This window comes from Heteronotia binoei, chromosome 10, assembly GCF_032191835.1.
Source record: "Heteronotia binoei isolate CCM8104 ecotype False Entrance Well chromosome 10, APGP_CSIRO_Hbin_v1, whole genome shotgun sequence".
Taxonomy (NCBI): Eukaryota; Metazoa; Chordata; class Lepidosauria; order Squamata; family Gekkonidae; genus Heteronotia; species Heteronotia binoei.
The window spans coordinates 46,772,946-46,790,831 of NC_083232.1; the positions used below are offsets into that span (position 1 = coordinate 46,772,946).

General features: G+C 42.2%; 1 non-coding gene across 1 annotated transcript; it reads left to right on the plus strand.

The window, feature by feature from the left end:
• The first annotated feature begins 2,386 nt into the window (after positions 1-2,386).
• On the plus strand, positions 2,387-2,457 carry TRNAG-GCC (transfer RNA glycine (anticodon GCC)). Its single transcript has one exon. It is a non-coding gene; the product is annotated as a tRNA-Gly (tRNA).
• The last annotated feature ends 15,429 nt before the right edge of the window (positions 2,458-17,886 follow it).

Sequence of the window (17,886 nt, forward strand, 5' to 3'; positions counted from 1 at the left end):
TTTAGTTTCCCTCCTCCTCACAACACAACTATCATCTTTCTTCAGCTTATCTTCAGCTTACTGAATATTGGCCCACCACTGTGACCATAATGTTCTTTGGTAGTACAGGAATTCAAGCTGTTTTGATCAAACAATTAGCTCCATGTTGTGAGGAGAACACATAACAGTCCTTATTCTAACTTTTGACATGGAATACTGCTTCATTTACTCTTTTTGGTTGTTTTTAATATTCCCAGGTTTTTAACAGAATTGTTATTAGTGATATAAACACTGAATATCTGTTGCCAGAAAAATAGCTCCATGCTTAATTATTATATTCTATTTTTAATGTTATGCTCGGGTACAATATAATAATCAAATTTAAAGTCCCACAGAAAATGGTCATTTAGCCTGTTTATGAATGTAAGAAAATAAAAAGAGCTATGCTGGATCAGACCACCCAATTGTCTATTTCAGAACCCTGCTTTCCCAATGGTCCCTGAGACACCTCCAAGAGGCCTACAAACATGGCCCAAAGTCTCCCCCTTTGTTTCCCCCCTGAAACCAGTATTAGAACATACACTTTGCTAAACAAGGAAGTTCCATTTTAGCCATCATGGCCAGTAACCCTTGATGAACCTATTCTCTATGATTGATGAATTAAAATATTTATTATTTTCCCTTTCTTAGTAGGGTCAAGCTGGTTTATAAAAGTATACTTAAACATATGCATAACAACAGAAATAATATATATTACCACAATCTACAGCACTGGCACAATGGCAATCTTCCACCCATAAATGGGTCATTTGGTTATAGATAAGTAGACTATGAGATATACACTGGGAGGCTTTTGACTATTAACTTCAAGTCAAAGTCCATATTGATATCTTCCTTCCATTTTAAGGAATTTCTGGTAGCCAAAGGAGTTGTTTTTTCCAAGCCCAATTTATAACTATGGGCTGTAGGATACCTATATTTTCCATTAGTAATTATAACCTTGGCTAATCCTCAAAGAGGGTGGAAAATTACTTAAAAATTAGTGGCCTTAAAAGTGCACCATCAATTGCATTCTGGATGACATTTTAGTCTAGCACTATATTTATACCCCCATCTGAATTTAAGTTTTTTGCTATATAGTATTTTAAGTTTAATCAAAAGTCAACTTAGAAAGGCCATTCTGCCTAAGGGATATTTTTCCATTAAGTATTTTGACATATTGTGGCCTTGAGGGATTATTGGTTTTTGAAGAAATATTAACAGCTGGAAATTTGCATTTTAATACAGTTCTCCTCAACTACTCAAGCAATTTTATTTTTAAGACCTGTGACAGGCTTCAAAGCCTTAGTTCTAAAGTAATCTCATCAAGTAGTAGCTAACATAATTTTATTACAAATGACTAAATTTCCTAATGGCATTCCATTTTAAAGTCCTGTTTGAGATGCCTGTGACATCAATACAAAAACTTTGCAACCTGTTTTTAAATATTAAAATTGCTAATTTGAGGAGAAGAATCTGCACAAATGAGGCAACAAGGAAGGTATTCTTCAAAAGTGAAGACATCCAAGATTTTGAAGGGGGGGGAGGAGTCTGTAACTAGTTTTTATATTACATGCTCATACAGGGGTAACTACTCTTCTTTAAAAGGCCCTAAAATAGATCATTAAAATGTACACCAAACCTGGGCAAAAATGCTCAGGTGGCAACATTAGTCAAAAATGACCAGGTGGCAACACTTTCAAGACACCTAATAATAATTTCTGTTTTGCTATGGAATGTGTGCATATGACACTGTCTTGTACTGAGTCATGTCATTGGTTTATCTAGCTCTGGAGGGTCTGCTTTAACTGGTACTTTAACTGATTCTCTGGCAGAAAAGTGTGTTTTCCCACCTTAATTACTAACTCCTTAATTACTAGCACCTTAATTACTAACTCATAATGGCTGTTTTATCTAATTTTAACTTAATTTATAAATGTAATTTAACTGTATTTTAATCTGTTTTATTGTATTGATTGTATTTTATTGAAATCATGGTTATACCATGTCCTGTGAGCCGCCCTGAGCCTGCCTTTGGCAGGGGAGGGTGTGATACAAAAATAAATTTATTATTATTATTATTTATTAAGGTGCCAGAGACTGAACCTGAAACCCTTGCCCTGTTTCAATTCCCAGGACACATGTTGATTTTTTGACTGCATGGTAGATATTAATTATGATTTTGAAAATACTCTCCAAATTGTGGAGACAAATACACTTTTTGAAAACATGTTTTATTTTAAAGATATGTATTTTACTTTTTCACCACTTAGGAGTAGGAGCCAAACAATTTGGCCATTCCCAGTGATTGGCTAGATCTCTGTCATCATACTTTGAGATGGTGGGAGCATTTTCTGTTCACCTACTGGCATTGGTGGTTCAGTGGTAGAATTCTCGCCTGCCACGCGGGAGTCCCGGGTTCGATTCCCAGCCAATGCACCAGAAAAGATGTAGCACTTTAAATAAATGTCACTGTATACCAATGCCATCATGCCTACCCACAACTGAGTGGTAGATATGAAACTGCTCTGCCTCAAATCCTCCATCACTAATAGATGGAGACCAGCACACATCTGTACAAACATACACCCTTGAGATAAACTGTGGAATAATGTTGTTCACCTTTGTATAAATCTACTGCAGCAGCTATAGAATTTAAGGCCTTAACCCATGATCCATAAAACAGGGTAAATAATAATCAATAGCCCTGGTTACTAGAGCTATTTGACCAGAGTCAACTTTTCCCTCAGTTTAATAATACTCAAGGCATATTATCAAAACCTAGAAATAATCAGATACTGGAATGAATTATGAGCTTCTAATAATATTCCTTATTTTCTGAAACCACATAATTTTTGCCAGAATTCTAGAAAAAACATTTTGACTCATTTTTGTATTTGCTTTAGAGAAGGAGCAGGAACCTTCAGGAGTCATACCAGGACAAGGTCTACAAATGCTAAGGTAAGGCCATTCAGTTATTTTAGGTAGACTATTGTCTGATGAAAACATCTCCATGCTATGCAGTTCTTTGGTGTTCATATTTGTGATAAAGTCTGCCATGCTGTACTTTTGGTGCTTTACTTACTGAGAAAAATATGCACACAAAGGCATCTTCCCTCTGGATTAAGAAGGGGAAAAATGAAGTCAGTGTTAGAAGCTATGACTTAATTAGTTCTGAAGAGGCAAGAGTGATGGAGGGGGGGGGTTGCATGCAGATAACATGATTAAGCCATAGTTTATATTGATTAGATAGATTTATGCTAAGAATGAGATTACAGCATCACATTGTAGGAAGCTTTTGTACTACTGCATTGACGAAAGATTGGTTGGAGATAACAAGTAATGTTTAGAAAGGTAATTGGATCAAATTAATCCCTAGTGCAACTTCAGTATATATAATAAGGGGATAAACCAGGCAATAGTTCATATACCAGCTGTCTTTTAAAAACCATCGATTTCTCAATCAAAGCCTTTTTAATATGAAAAATGGAACTACAGGTGTGTGAACCTTTGCTTACTACAGAGGCTTTAGCGGCATCTTTGAATTGAATAGCATGTTGCATCTGAAGGTTAGTGGAGGATTTGTTATGATATTTTTACTGTAGTATGTACCCTCCAGGGAGCTTAGGATGGGTGGCAAAATGCTTTATTCATGAACAGGTAGAAAATTTTCTAACATAAACTGTCTACATAACTCTGATGCATCTCTGATGACGCAAGCTTTGACTCTCAAAAGCTTATATCCCCAGGCCCGGCATGTGGAGTTCTGCCACCCAAGGCAGAACGTCAACGCACGTCCTCCCCCAGTTTATTTTTTGCTCATGTGCTGTGAGTGTGCATGGCCTGATGACATCACCCAGAGGTGACGTCATCACGCCGGCACTCAGTGCATCCCCTCAGCAGCGCTTGCCATGTTTGGCAGGTGCTGCAGATGAGAAGCACTGTTTTTTCTTGGCTTTAAGGGGTCGCGGAACTACACCTCCCTTACAGCAAAAAAAAAAAAGTTGGCACTTCCCCTCAGCAGTGCTTGCCGTGTTTGGCAGGCGGTGCAGATGAGAAGCACTGTTTTTTCATGACTTTAAGGGCTGGGGGAGTCCTCCCACCCACCCTCGCCTCTGAGGCAAGGGAAATAGCAAACTCGGCAACAGCCACCATGGAGCTTCCACCAAGTCGAGGGAAATAGCAAGCTCAGTGGTGGCCACCATGGGGCTTCCGGGCCTCAGCACACACACACACACCGCTTGCTTGCCATTGTTTCACCCCTCGTATCTATGCTTCCAAGTACAGATGCAAGGGGTGGATTGATGGTGCATGTGCTGAGGCTGGAAGTCCCGATGTGGCCACTGTCAAGCTCTCTCTCACCAAGGAGGTGAGGGGAAGTAGGGGAGTCTGACCTGGAGTGCTGGCCTTGTGCCAGCTTCCCAACTCCAGAGCTGTTTATATATGAGTACTTTTACAAAACAATCAAACTCTCACTGCTAAGGTCAGTAGGCAAGCCCATCTGTTGAAGGTTGGTTCTTGTGTATATTGATTATTACACTTCCAACACAGCCACCTGCAGTACAATTCTAAGTACAGCTGAGGAAGATTTTGTTGCGTTGCAAGCAATTCAGGGCAGGGCGTTCCAGTCTATCTATAGGACATTCCTGTCAAAAGACAAGAAGAGGTTGATTGTCATTATCTTCCTCTGCATCCAGGTCTTCTTTGGTAGTCCTGTCCCAAGTACTGATTGTAGAGAGCCTTGCTTAGCTTCCCAGCCCTGATAAACCCAGGCTAAGCTGGGCTATTCAATTATACACTTCAAAATAAATTGAAGCAATAGGTTTAAGATTGCATATTGAAATGCTATCTCTGTAAACAATGGCATCAATGATGCCAAAAACACCATAAATCAAACAGGGCACGGAACTCAGTGCTTTTATATCATTATTAAAAGTCATGTCTGATATTAATGCCCTCCTTGCTAGGATTGGGCATGAACCAGGATAATGCATTTAGTCAGTTCCTGAACCACAAACTGTCACAAACTTTTAAGGGCTAAGTGCACTGGTTTGGTTTGTGAGGTTCGTGATGCAGTAGAATGCCCCCTGGCATATTAGAGGCACTCTGGTTGACTCTCCTCTACACGAGATCTCTGGTTGACTCTCCTCTACCTGCCTTCCAAGTTTGGTTGACTCTCTTCTACCTGCCCTCCAAGTGTGGATAGGATTTATCGAGTCTTAGCTATGACCGCCCCCCCCCCCCCCAAAAAAAAAGTGCCTCCAGGAAAATGCTTTCTGGGGAATGTCAGGTGCAGGTTCAGGAGTGTATAGAATAGACTCTCCTCTGCACATAACTTGGAGTGTGTGCAGGTTCAGGAGTGTATAGACTAGACTCTCCTCTGCACACACTTCAAGATATGTGCAGACTGGATTTAGGGGGTTCATGTTATGCCCCCCCCCCCAAATATGATGACCCAAGGAAAAATGTCAGACACAGGTTCCAAAATGGACTTTAGAATGGACTATCTGCAAGCTACATATACCAAACATACAGGGAACCTCATCATGTCGCCTACTCCTCTACAATCTCTCCAAGCTGGGAGTGAATTACATTTCTGGGGTCCCAGACACCCCCCCCCCCCAAGGTCTTCCCACTGCTCTCTCTGGAACAGATAGCTGCAGTTACAGGAGTCCACAGGAACTAGCCAGTGACACCAAACTCACTGGAAAACTTCACCTGAGCACTCCCCCAGCCAGACATCATTAGTAAGGCAATCACCCGCTGTACACCCACAGCCCTCCTCCCCAAGTCTTCAAAGCAGGTTCTAAAGGACAGAACGGCAGACATCCCCAGAGTTCTGACAGGGGGTCCCCAAAATAACCCCACAGCAGCTTGGTGGACACACAAGGCAACCAAGAGAAGAACACCCTCAACTCTCACTGCCCCCATTAAGGGCTGAAATGCACAGGTCCAGAGTGCACCCAACAACCACAGTGTGTTCCTGTACTCTGCAGAAAAATGGAAACACCCGTTGAGCTGGCTGGACCACCCCTGAATCTCCAAAGGCAGATTTGGAATGACAGAAAGGCATGGCAAGAGTTTCCACAGGGGCTCTCCCAAGTAACCCCATGACAACTTGGCAGGCACTCCAGCCATATCAGAAAAAAAAGGGAAAAGTGCGCCCCCACCATGACTGACATACACAGGTTCAGAGCACATGCAACTATTGCAGTATATTCTTCTACTCTGCAGAAAAATGGAAAAACATGTAGAGTTGGCTAGACCTTCCTCATGTCTCCAAAAGCAGGTTCTGAATGACAGAAAGGCAGACATACCCAGAGCTTCAACCAGGGCTTCCCAAAGTAACCCCATGACAGCTTGGCAGGCACTCCTAGCAAGCACTGGAACCCATCATGGCATGCCCACAATGCTCCCAGGCCCCCTCAGGACCAAACACATAGATCCTCTGGTCACAGCCCATCTCTAGATGAAACTTCTGGTTATTCACTATTAGCAGAACACATTGCACAGGCAAGAGATCACCTGTTGTGAATTGTATAAACACAATGGAAAGGAATAGTTAAACAGGGGCTTGCTTGTATAGGCAGATGTTTGTTGAGGTAGATGATGTTCCAAGATGTAGGTGTTGTGTTATGAGGCAGATGTTTCATGAGGTAGGGTTTTTTTGGGGTGTATGTGTGTGTGTGGGATTCCTAGCTTCAATTCAGACATAATATAAAATTGTGGAATATTTAAACAGTTTGAGAAACTTCAGTTTATGGACTACCACTCAAATCCTGGTTTCCCTTCATGAATAGTGGTTGCATTACCTTGTCTTTTTAGCCTGTGAGGGTGTTGCCAGAGAATAAATTAGGATTAAACTAGAATGGGTGCTTTCAGACATTGTGTAAAGCCATAGTTAGGACTAACTTTAGTCAATACACAAACCAGATCCTGGCTTGATAAACTAAAACAAACCATAATTAACGGGACAGCCTGCATTCAGACATCCACATTAACAGTACATCATATATTTTGAAAGTGAGGATGCTGTAGTATTGAGGTACCATTTGTCTGCTTTCATCAAAGCCCTGCTGAAGCACCCCTGTTCTCTGCCATCACTCAAAGGACCAATAGGGAGGGAGAAACAGCAACCGGTGACATCATGCTGCCATTTTCAGTCCTGTAACTGAAAGTGACATCACTGCATTGCTGGATGCCCTAGCATTTCCTTAGGGAAATACTGGAGTATCCCACTTTGTGGTAATGTCCCTTTTGGTTATGCAGCTGGAAATGATGTCATGATGTAACAGAATACCATTTTAGTGCATCTCCACCAGCCCCCACCCCCCAAGTCTCCTGGGAATTGCCAGGCAAAGCTGGTAACCCAACTAGTACCTAGTCAAGTGGCATATAAAATAGAGTTTGTAGTGCTGGGCAGATTGATATATATTCAATGAATTTCATATTGATACTTGACAGCTTTTTTGGGGAAAAATAAATTCACTTGTTCTCTGTATGGTTCTATGCATGGAACCAGAATAGGAGCATTTAATTTCTTTTGTAGTTTAAAAATATAATTCTTCTGGGTCTGCTCCTTAAAGAAATAATATAGTTACATTCCATTGTAAACTTGATGAATTCCAAAACAGAAAGAGGTTAATTTTAAATATGTTGATTGTGATAAATATATATTTCATACTGCTTGATAAGAATAATGTTTTGATTCAAACACTGACGGAGAATGAAACATGATGCACTGGCACATGAATCAAGCTGGAGGCTGCAACTTTATTAACATTATTAGAATAATAATCAAGGAGATTCAAAACAACTACTGCCCCCACGCTTTAGGTATAAAAATTAAAATTCTTATTAAGAAAGGGGTTGTTTGGAAATCCTCCCCCAAATCAAAACAGTGTAGCTGTCCATAATTTTTTTTTAATTGCCATCTCAAAATGGATTAAAAATATATTTTATTTAACACATTTATTAGGCTCCTTTCTTCCTTTTGGAGCTTGAGGGAGCTTACAATCTAGATAAAACACATAAAATAAAATATATTAAAACATAAAACCCAAAATTTAATATCCAGATGAAGATCCTGAAGCCCTTAACAACTGCATTGGCCAGAGTGGCTGAGATTCTAAGGGTGGTTTCAGACTGGAAAACTGATGTGCCAGTATTCTGAGGCAAAACTCCCCGACTCAGGCAGGTCCACATGAAAGAGTTCAGACAGCTGCTGTTGAAGTGGCAGGATCCCGGCAGCAGTCCATGCTTGCATCTTCAGACCACCAGCGCAACACAAGTACCCACCGCTGCTGAAAGGGAGATTTTTCTACAACAAGTCTCTCGTGCGTGCACTTACCTAGGGAAGCGCACCTCAGAGAGAGCTTCCTGGGGGAAAAAAAACCTGGCAGTGCTGCAAACAGCTTGGCATGATCACACAGCTCTTCTGCTCATGAATTGCACTGGGCCCTTCAGACAGCAGGAGATTATGCGACCTGCAGCTGATTCACAGGGAAGCTACTGGGAAGATCCAGGTAGCTTTTGAAGGTGAATAGGAGGCGTCTGGGGACAGGGTGAGAACAGGTTGGGCTAGGAGGGCAGATGTGGTTGTGTGAACATGGTTGTTTAAATCGAGTGGGAAGCGTTCCTGGGTTGGGCCAAATCTGAAAGCACCCTAAATTGGTCAGCATTCTTTTCCTGCACATCATCTTGCTTTCATTTCCATCTGCCATGATCCCAATTTAGTCCTTATTTCTATCTTGGCATCACTTGTTACAAAGGCCTGTTCTGAAATAACTGGGACTTCGTTGGTCAGGGTCATGTGTGTCATAAACAGTAATACCAGGTAGTGGAGATATAAACTTTATAAAGGATATAGAAAAACTCAAAGATATTTTTTAAAATTAAAATACAAATACGCTTAAAACCCTTGTGATATTCCGTTTATTTAACAATCTTTGATAACTAATACCTCCAAACCTTTCCCCTTGCCTTTAAAAGATGCCTGCCTAAAATGAACGATGGGGGAATAGTGGGATTTGGCAATGTAATTTTTAAAATAAAACATCAAGAAAAAGCACAAGGATCACAGCAGAAATATAAAATGCTCTGAGTCTAGGAAAACATGAAATGGCTGAGCATTGCAAGCTCCACCCCCCTCAGAGTGGCAGTAGCTCTCCAGTGTAATGTCTTCCCTTAGCTGTGGGTTTCCAGGTTTAAGTACTCACTCAGGCTCCCATTCTCAGGTCCATTCAGCAGAGACAAACTGGCTGAAAATACCAATATTTGCAAAGAGACAACACCAGCAAGCAACACATTCAGCTAGCATACAAACACTGGAAAGTGAAACTACTTGAGCTCCACTCCATTGAAATATATTCCAGCATGGTCAAAGTTGCAAAGAAAATGCTAAATGGATTTCCCATTAAGTTCTTTGGGCCCAAATGGACTACAGTTGGACTGGAATGACAACCCACAGAGTGGAATGATGGTCTCTGCAAGTAGCAGAAGTGATCTGAGAATGGAATGAGGGTCCCCAGAATGGAATACCATTCCCAGAACACTGCTGCTACTCCCAGGGATATCATTCCACTCTGCACCATGTCATTTCAGTCCCAGAACATGGATTCTATTGCTCGGAACTGTCATTCCACTCTGGGGGCTGTCATTCCAGTCCCAGAGCAGTGTTTCTATTGCTAGAAATGATCCCATTATCCGGGTGCAGAGATGTTAATGGGAAATCCATTCCACATTTTCTTTGCAAGCCCAAAAGAGCTTCCTGCTGAAGCAGACAAAGAAAAGGCTGAGGGAGCTGGGAACTTTGGCAGCCTGACAGTTTGAGAGCTGCACACTGTATTAAAACCCTGGGTGGGCCAGTTCTGACCCATGGGCTATAAGTTTGATACCCCTGGTGTAGAGAGCATTTGAGCTCTCTACATTGAGCATTTGAACTCTGCACTGTCATGCAGAGCTGGATGAAAGTTTTTCCATTTTGTATTTGTTTCATAGTTCTGCTGTGTCTTGTTCTGTTCTGCAACTTGCTGATGATCAACAGTGAATTTCTGTTCTGACCTGGATAGCCCAGGTAAGCCCGATCTCATCAGATCTCAGAAGCTAAGCATTATCGACTCTGACAAGTACTTGGATGGGAAACCTCCTTGAAATACCAGCAGTTGGGAGGACAGGGGTAGGCTTTATCTAGCCACTTCTCTGAATATCCTCCAAGCCCCCACTATGGGTCAGTATCAGAGGTCACTATGACTTTCAGATGTGCACATGACAGCACACACACACACAATAAATAAATAACTCAATGAATATCTGTGATTTATTTGCATATAAGTGCATGCCCTTCATATTTAATCATGACAAAACAGAGGTGCTACTGGTTGGGGAGGGGGAGGTCTGAACCAGGAAATGGGTTATCCCCTGTTCTGGATGGTGTTGCACTCCCCCTAAAAAGCAGATTCATAGCTTGGGTGTGCTACTGTACCCAGCCCTCCTGTTGGAGAAGCAACAATGGCCAAGGGTGCCTTTCAGCAACTTTGACTGGTATGCCTCCTGTGCCCCCCCCCCCCCGAGCAGAAAAGTGCTTGCGCATGTTCTCATAACTTTTAGATTAAATTATTGCAATGCACTGTATGTAGTGCTGCCTTTGAAGACTGTCTAGAAGCTGCAGTTGGTATAGAATGTTGACTGGAGTGGATTATAGGGACCAGATCACTCCAGTCTTGTTCCATCTACACTGGCTTCCAATTTGCTTCTGGGCTTAAGGACTTCCTTCTCACATAAGAACCTACCACTCACTCCAGTCAACTTTGGTGGCTCTGCTTTGGTTGTTCTTGCCATCTGAAGCTACTTCCTCAGAGGTAAGATTTTCCAGTACACTCCAATATCCTTTCTTTGAGTATTCTCTTACTCTTTTTGTTTCCAGAAGGCTGATAGTACCCAACCCAAGGGGTTTTTAGTACCCAACCCAAGGGGTTTTTAGTACCCAAACCCCTTCTCTTGAAACACCAGTACTCATCTTGAGTTTTTAACTGAGGGCGTTTTCCCACAGAGCTTACCGTGGAGCGACGTCCCTCTTCACCGCGCAGCATCTGCGCGGATTTCCCATCAACTGCTCTGCAGAACCAGGAAGAGCCGCGGCTTTTGCGTCGCTAACGTAAACTGGTTTTTAACGGTTTACATTTGCGACGCAAAAGGCCCAGCACTTCCTGGTTCTGCGGAGCAGTTGGTAGGAAATCCGCGCAGACGCTGCGCGGTGAAGAGGGACGTCGCTCCGCGGTAAGCTCTGTGGGAAAACGCCCTGACTCTTAAAGTCTCTAAAGGCAGTTTCTAACCTCACCAGACCAGGGATCTCTACATTCTTCAGAGTGAACTCCTTTTTTTAACTGGGTAGGGAATTTTCTTTTCTCTCTAGAAGATCTATTCCCTTTCCTTGGCCTGAATGGGAGTCTTCACCTACTTCCCAAATTTCCTTGCCAACTTTCTCCCAGTCCTCTTTCTGTGTTAAATTGCTCTCAGCTAAGGCTGAAACTACCAGACTGAATTCTCCTCAGCATCCAGTTCAGAAGTTTTTCTCTGCTCAGCTGAGGCTAACCAATCAGATCTCTTGGAACAGACTGTCACTCAAGACTCTCTGAAGAATCAACCCTTCACAGTCCTTTATCTGTTTACATGATACTTTTAAGCTTTTAAAAGTGCAGTCTGTCACAGGTCACAACCTGAGAACAGGGCTTTTTCATTGTGGCATCAATACTTTGGAACAACCTCCGCAGTGAGATTCCTCTCTCTCTCTCTCTCTCTCTCTCAGTGTCTTTCCCTAGAAGGCTTTGTTTAATCTGGCATACCTCCAATAATGAATATTGGCCCCCCTTCTAGTGTTGTTTTTATGCTTTTAATTGAATTTTATTTGAATTAACGTTTATAATTATAACTGTATTTTAATTGTTTAAATGTTTCTTATGTCAACTATGTTGTTGAGTTGAATTGAATGGAAAGGCAGCATCTAAAAGTTTTAAACTGAAAAAATTGGATACATATTTTATACATCTTATACCAAGGCTGTACAGCTGACTAATTCTCCATCCAGCCTGGTTGTCCCTTCTCTACTCCCCTAAATCCTTTCTCTCTGCATAGCTGCTACCACCACAGACCTTATCACAGAAATTGTCCAAGTGAGCCATCTCAGGATTTCTTCCTTTCTTCATCTGCCTTTTGAGGTTTCACTTGGATACTTGCCTGCTGTCCTTGTCTTGGCAATCCCTAGGACTAGCACCTTCGCTTTCATGCTAGATAATTGAGGGGTTTAAGTGTACCGCACCTTATTCTTTCTCTGGATAAACAGGATCAACTGGGCAAACTGTGGGACAGAAGCTAGGTGGGCATTCACAATCAAAGGATACATATTAATGAAATGAAAAGGGTAGATACTTTATGTCATCAAAGCAACTGAGGCAGAATCCATAAAAGCATAAGAAGGGCCCTGCTGGATCATACCTATGGTCAGGGCTGGAATTCAGCAGGAGCTCATAGGAGCACAGCTTCTGAACCTCCAGCTAGGGTCTGCATGCAGTGGGGAGTTCTCTCCCCACTGCACATAGATCCTTGGGGCATATGCAAATGAGATATGCTACTGAGCTCCTGCACCTTTTTTCCTACAAAATAACCCCTGCCTATGGTCCATCTAGTCCAGTATCCTATTTCACACAGTAGCCAACAACAAGGCGTAGAGGCTGAGCCAGTTTGGTGTAGTGGTTAAGTATGAGGACTCTTTATCTGGAAGAACCGGGTTTGATTCCCCACTCCTCCACTTGCACCTGCTGGAATGGCCTTGGGTCAACCATAGCTCTGGCAGAGGTTGTCCTTGAAAGGGCAGCTGCTGTGAGAGCCTTCTCCAGCCCCACCCACCTCACAGGGTGTCTGTTGTGGGGGAGGAAGGTAAAGGAGATTGTGAGCCGCTCTGAGACTCTTCGGAGTGGAGGGCGGGATATAAATCCAATATCATCATCATCATCATCATCATCATCATCATCATCATCATCATCATCATCATCATCATCTTCTTCTTCTTCTTCTTCTTCTTCTTCTTCTTCTTCTTCTTCTTCTTCTTCTTCTTCTTCTTCTTCTTCTTCTTCTTCTTCTTCTTCTTCTTCTTCTTCACATTATGTTGCCTTCTTTCTCTGGGATTCAGAGGTTTAGTGCCTCTGAATGTGAATGTTCCCCTAATTCACCATGGCCAGTAGTTATTGATAGACTATCTTTCATAAATCTATTTAATCAACTTTTAAAACTGTTTATTCCCTTGGCCATCACTACATCCTCTGGAAGTGAATCCCATTTTTTAATCACTGGATGAGATCAGATGGACAGGTTGCCATGGCAGGATCTTGGCTTTTAAAAAGTCACTTGACGTTGCCCCACTTCACATTGATCAGACAGTAGCCACTAAGCTGGCATCATAGTGCTGTGGGCCCATAGTTGGTCATCCATATCGCTAACACACCACAGCCATGGACTCATAGCTGGGTTGGGTGTTTTCCTCAAATTCCTGTTGTGCATGTGCAGAAGCAGACAAGCACACAAGCATTCCTGGCTGGTTCTATGGGGGCACTGAAGGTAAGTGTCAGAGTGGGGTTGGGGGAAAAAAAGGACACACCAGAAATGGAGTGGAGCAATCACACTGCTCATGCATTTCCATGGCATGTCAGGGTAATCAAATGGTCAGAAACCTGGCATGGAAGCACATTGTCAGGGAAACCACTGGAATTTGCTGGTGGCAATTTAATCCACATGGGAGTGATTTTAGTGTGAAGGAAGGACAAGTTGGGCATGGGGGCCAGTGTGTGCGTGCGATCGTGCCCATTTAATTCAGAGGGGAGGGGTGGCTATGGCGGGCCAGACTGCTTGTCTGAATCGCATCCACTCTTTTAGCAAAGTAGTGTTTTCTTTTGTCTGTCCTGGATCTATTGCCCCTCAGCTTCATTGGATGCCCTCAAATTCTAGTATTCTGAGAGAGGGAGAAAAAGTTCTCTTTGTCAATTCTCTCCACACCATGCAATTGCATAAACCTCTAGTCACTTATTTTGTGAACTGAAAAGTCCCAGACTCTTCAGCCTTTCCTGATAGGAAAGGTGCTCCAACCCCCTAATCATCTTGGTTGCTTTCTTCTGTATTTTTTCCAGTTCTGCAATGTCCTTTTTTGAGATATGGTGACTAGAACTGTACACAGTATTCCAAATGAGGCTGCGCCATAGATCTCTGCAGGGACATTACAGCATTGACTGTTTTTTTTCTCTCAGTCTCTTTCCTAATAATCCCCACAAGGCTTACAGAACAGATTTGTTTTAAGTGGGCAATAAAAGGTTCAAGCCATTCCCTATAGAGTAGACAGCATTGGATCAAGTAGAACTTTGGGCTTGGAATATGCTCTACACAATCAGATATATTCACGTTAACTTAATAAATAAATGTTGAGTTACCTATGTGGAAAGTCCTGCCCATCTCATAAAGTTCTTGTGGCTCCAGCTCACAGTTCAAGTCCATTATTACCTCTTCTCTTCAGCCTCATCCTTTCCTGGATAGGGGCCAAACACAGAATTTGCTTATACCTGTATATCCCTTCCCTCACTGCTCTGTCATACTGACTTGCTTGCCACCCAGCTGACTGGAACAGAAAGATATCATAGTGTCCCTGGTGCTTGCATTTATGACCACCCTTCAAATGGGCATCTTTAGTTTAAATGGCTGCTGTTGTGTTTCTGGAGAAGGGAGTCCAGACTGTTTTCATTCAGCCACCAGGAAATGATTTGTATTTGGACTTTCCCCAGATTTTCCAAAGATCCTTAAAATACAGTTTGCTTTTTTGAAGCTGGAAATCTCTGTCCTTGGCATTCTCCCATCATCAGAAGCACTATCTGGCTGAACTCTTAGGGCCATTTCTTGGAGATGCTCAGTAATTGAGCAGAAGAGGAAATAAATCCCAACTTTGCAGAATGCCCTCTGTAGTGAGAACAGCCATCTTATTTTTGCCATTACCTGGAGGACAATGTGGGCTGCTGCTGTGTGGTGAAAGCTATAATTGCCTGCAAATGACAAATTCTTTGATCTCTTAAAAGGCACTTGAATGCAGTGAAACTTTATGGTTGTTTTTACTGGTTTTCTGAACTTTTATTTCTTTAGGCAACAGAGTCGGTTCATTCTTCAGGACTTACTTGTTTTGTTTTTCTGTTTCCCCAGAAAACATTGGCTCAGCTTTGTCAGTCTTACACGCATGAGTGTTCACAGTGATTAGGAGGGAAGGGAGGCTCCATTTTGGAAATGAGCCCTGTTAAAGAACATTGCTGCTGTGGGACTCTCTGAATTTACAGTTCTGCTGTGGTCCAAATGTATTTCAGTGCATTACCATATTGTTTCTACAATACTGCAAGTGTATTGATGTCTTGGGCAAATCATACTAAACCTGTGGTCGTTTCAGACCCAGTTATTCATGCATATGTGAGGTTATTTCCTTGCTGGTGATCACTGGTGATTTCCTACAGGTGATTCCTGTCCCAAAGAGTGTCTGGCTGTCCTCAGCCAGAGCCAGAGCCAGAGCTTTTCCAGTTCCATTTTGGAAATGAGCTCTGTTAAAGAACATTACGATGGTGGGACTCTGAATTTACAGCCCTGGCTTTAACCTGGTGGAACTCTTGTCTGTTGTCATGCAGGCCCTGTAGAACCTAATGCAGTTCCTCAGGGCCTGTAAGTTGGAACTATTCCCCAGGCCTATGGTTGAGGGCAGTGACAGTCTTCCATCTTATATTGGCCTCCCTTCCTTCCAATTTTCCCTCCCTCTTTCATGTTAGACAGATTTTAAGATATTTATCTCCCTCCCTGGATTTTTATATGCCATCTATTACCTGTGATTGGTCGCTGTTATTTTAGTGTATTATAGAATTGTTAAAATATTAACTGTATGGAATTGTTTTATGAATGTTGTTATGTGCCCTAAGCCCTGTTACACAGTGGAGGAGTGCTATACATTGAATGAATGAATAAAATATTTCAGAATGTTTGCTCGGCCACAGCTCAAAAAGCTACCACTTCTGGAGTGGTAGCAAATTTTTGTGCCACATGTCATCCGCCTCAGTGGGCATCTGAATACTGGAGCATGCATGCAAGGTGCATTGGCGGTGTGAGCCCACTAGGGTGCCCCAAGCCTCATCTGGCTTTTTTAAAAGAAATACATTGCTTCCAAGTGCATAGGTGCATGGGCGCACATGCGCATGACCAATAAATGAATGGGAAAAAAGAAACCCAAACCAAGCTATGGGATGCTGTGTGACAGCTGTCTGACCATACCGAAGTGTGTCCAGCACAGGATATGGGTGCATTGCAGAGGATCATGTGAACTGGCTTCCACTGCTCCATTTTGAGCCAGCCCAGTTTGGGACGCCTCCTGTGCTGCTCTGGACCCAGCCAAATATTTTCTCTAAGATTTGAACATCCTATTAAGATACTTCCCTTTCTGACTTAAACTTCATGACAATAGAAAGAAAATGAGATAAGACTTTTAAACTTGTTGTCTGCCAGTGTAATCTGTTGAATTGGGTAACAATTTCCTCGGATTATATCAAGTGCTAAGAGTTTGTTTATAACCCCATGAATTATTACCTTTAATGTGAATTGCTGCATCATGACTCCCTCCTGTGACATTTGTTAAAATCCAGAGTTGTGCAGGAAAAGAAAATGCTAAAGTTTCTTCTCATACCACTACTGCTTCACTGCCTGAGAAATAGACCTCAGGCATAGGAAGAAGCAATGGTGCGATGCTGCTGAAATTTGTATTCCCTACTAAATCCACTATGGCTTTGTAACATTTGCTTCCATTCTAGCTTGATGCTTTGGTATTTCTGTTTCAGCTCAAAATCTGAGCCTGAAAAAGTCCTCTTACTTCTCCATCTCTACCTCCCCATTCTACCACCTTATTCCTTTCACCAAAATTTATATGAAACAGTGGCTATAGAACAAAGTTGGAGTCCAGGGGCACTTTTAAACCCAACAAAATTTTCATCAAAATATGAAGCACACTTCATCAGACAATAATATGGAATGGAATTAGCAGTCCTACACGTAGGGAGTGGGCAGTGAATTAGTATGTATTAGTGAAAATATTTTTAGCAGCTTAAAAGAATAACAAGTTCGCCTGTAGCAGGATAATCCCTGAGACTATTGACTATGGGATTAGTTTAATGGTTGAATTTGGCTAATAACTGATTATTATTTGCTTTCTTGTGACTTTGGTAGAAGTCCCATTATGAATATGGGAAAAGATCACAATGAAAGAGAGCATGGAAATATGCAGTTGTGATTGGCGGGGGGCAAGATGTCTTGAGTTTTGCAAGACCCTGGTCTCAGAGGGGGGGAAATATTTCTCCTTATGCCATGAATGAAATCCTGTCCATCTGAAGTGATGGGAATGTGGCTTTTCACTCTCTTCCTTGAGCAGGTAACTATGAATGATTCATCTCGCTTCTTGCTCGGTGACAGTTCCATCATGAAAAGTTTATTCAATTATCAATAGTGTGCCCTACTCCATTAAGCAAATCATATTTTGCTATTGACTATTACTTGAGAATGAAGCTGTCAGTGTCAGACAATCTATTTGAAATCCTGAACATCTGTTTCATTAAGCTGATGGACTTGGTTATTGACATGTTTAATGCAATGCATCTTTTCCAAGGGCATATTGGCCATCCATTTAAAAGCCTTCTTTTGCGTGACTAGTATCTATGCCCTGACCTGGATGGCACCGGCTAGCTGGTTAGTACTTGGGTGGGAAACCACCAAAGAAGTCCAGAGTTGTTATGCAAAGACAGGCAATTGCAAACCACT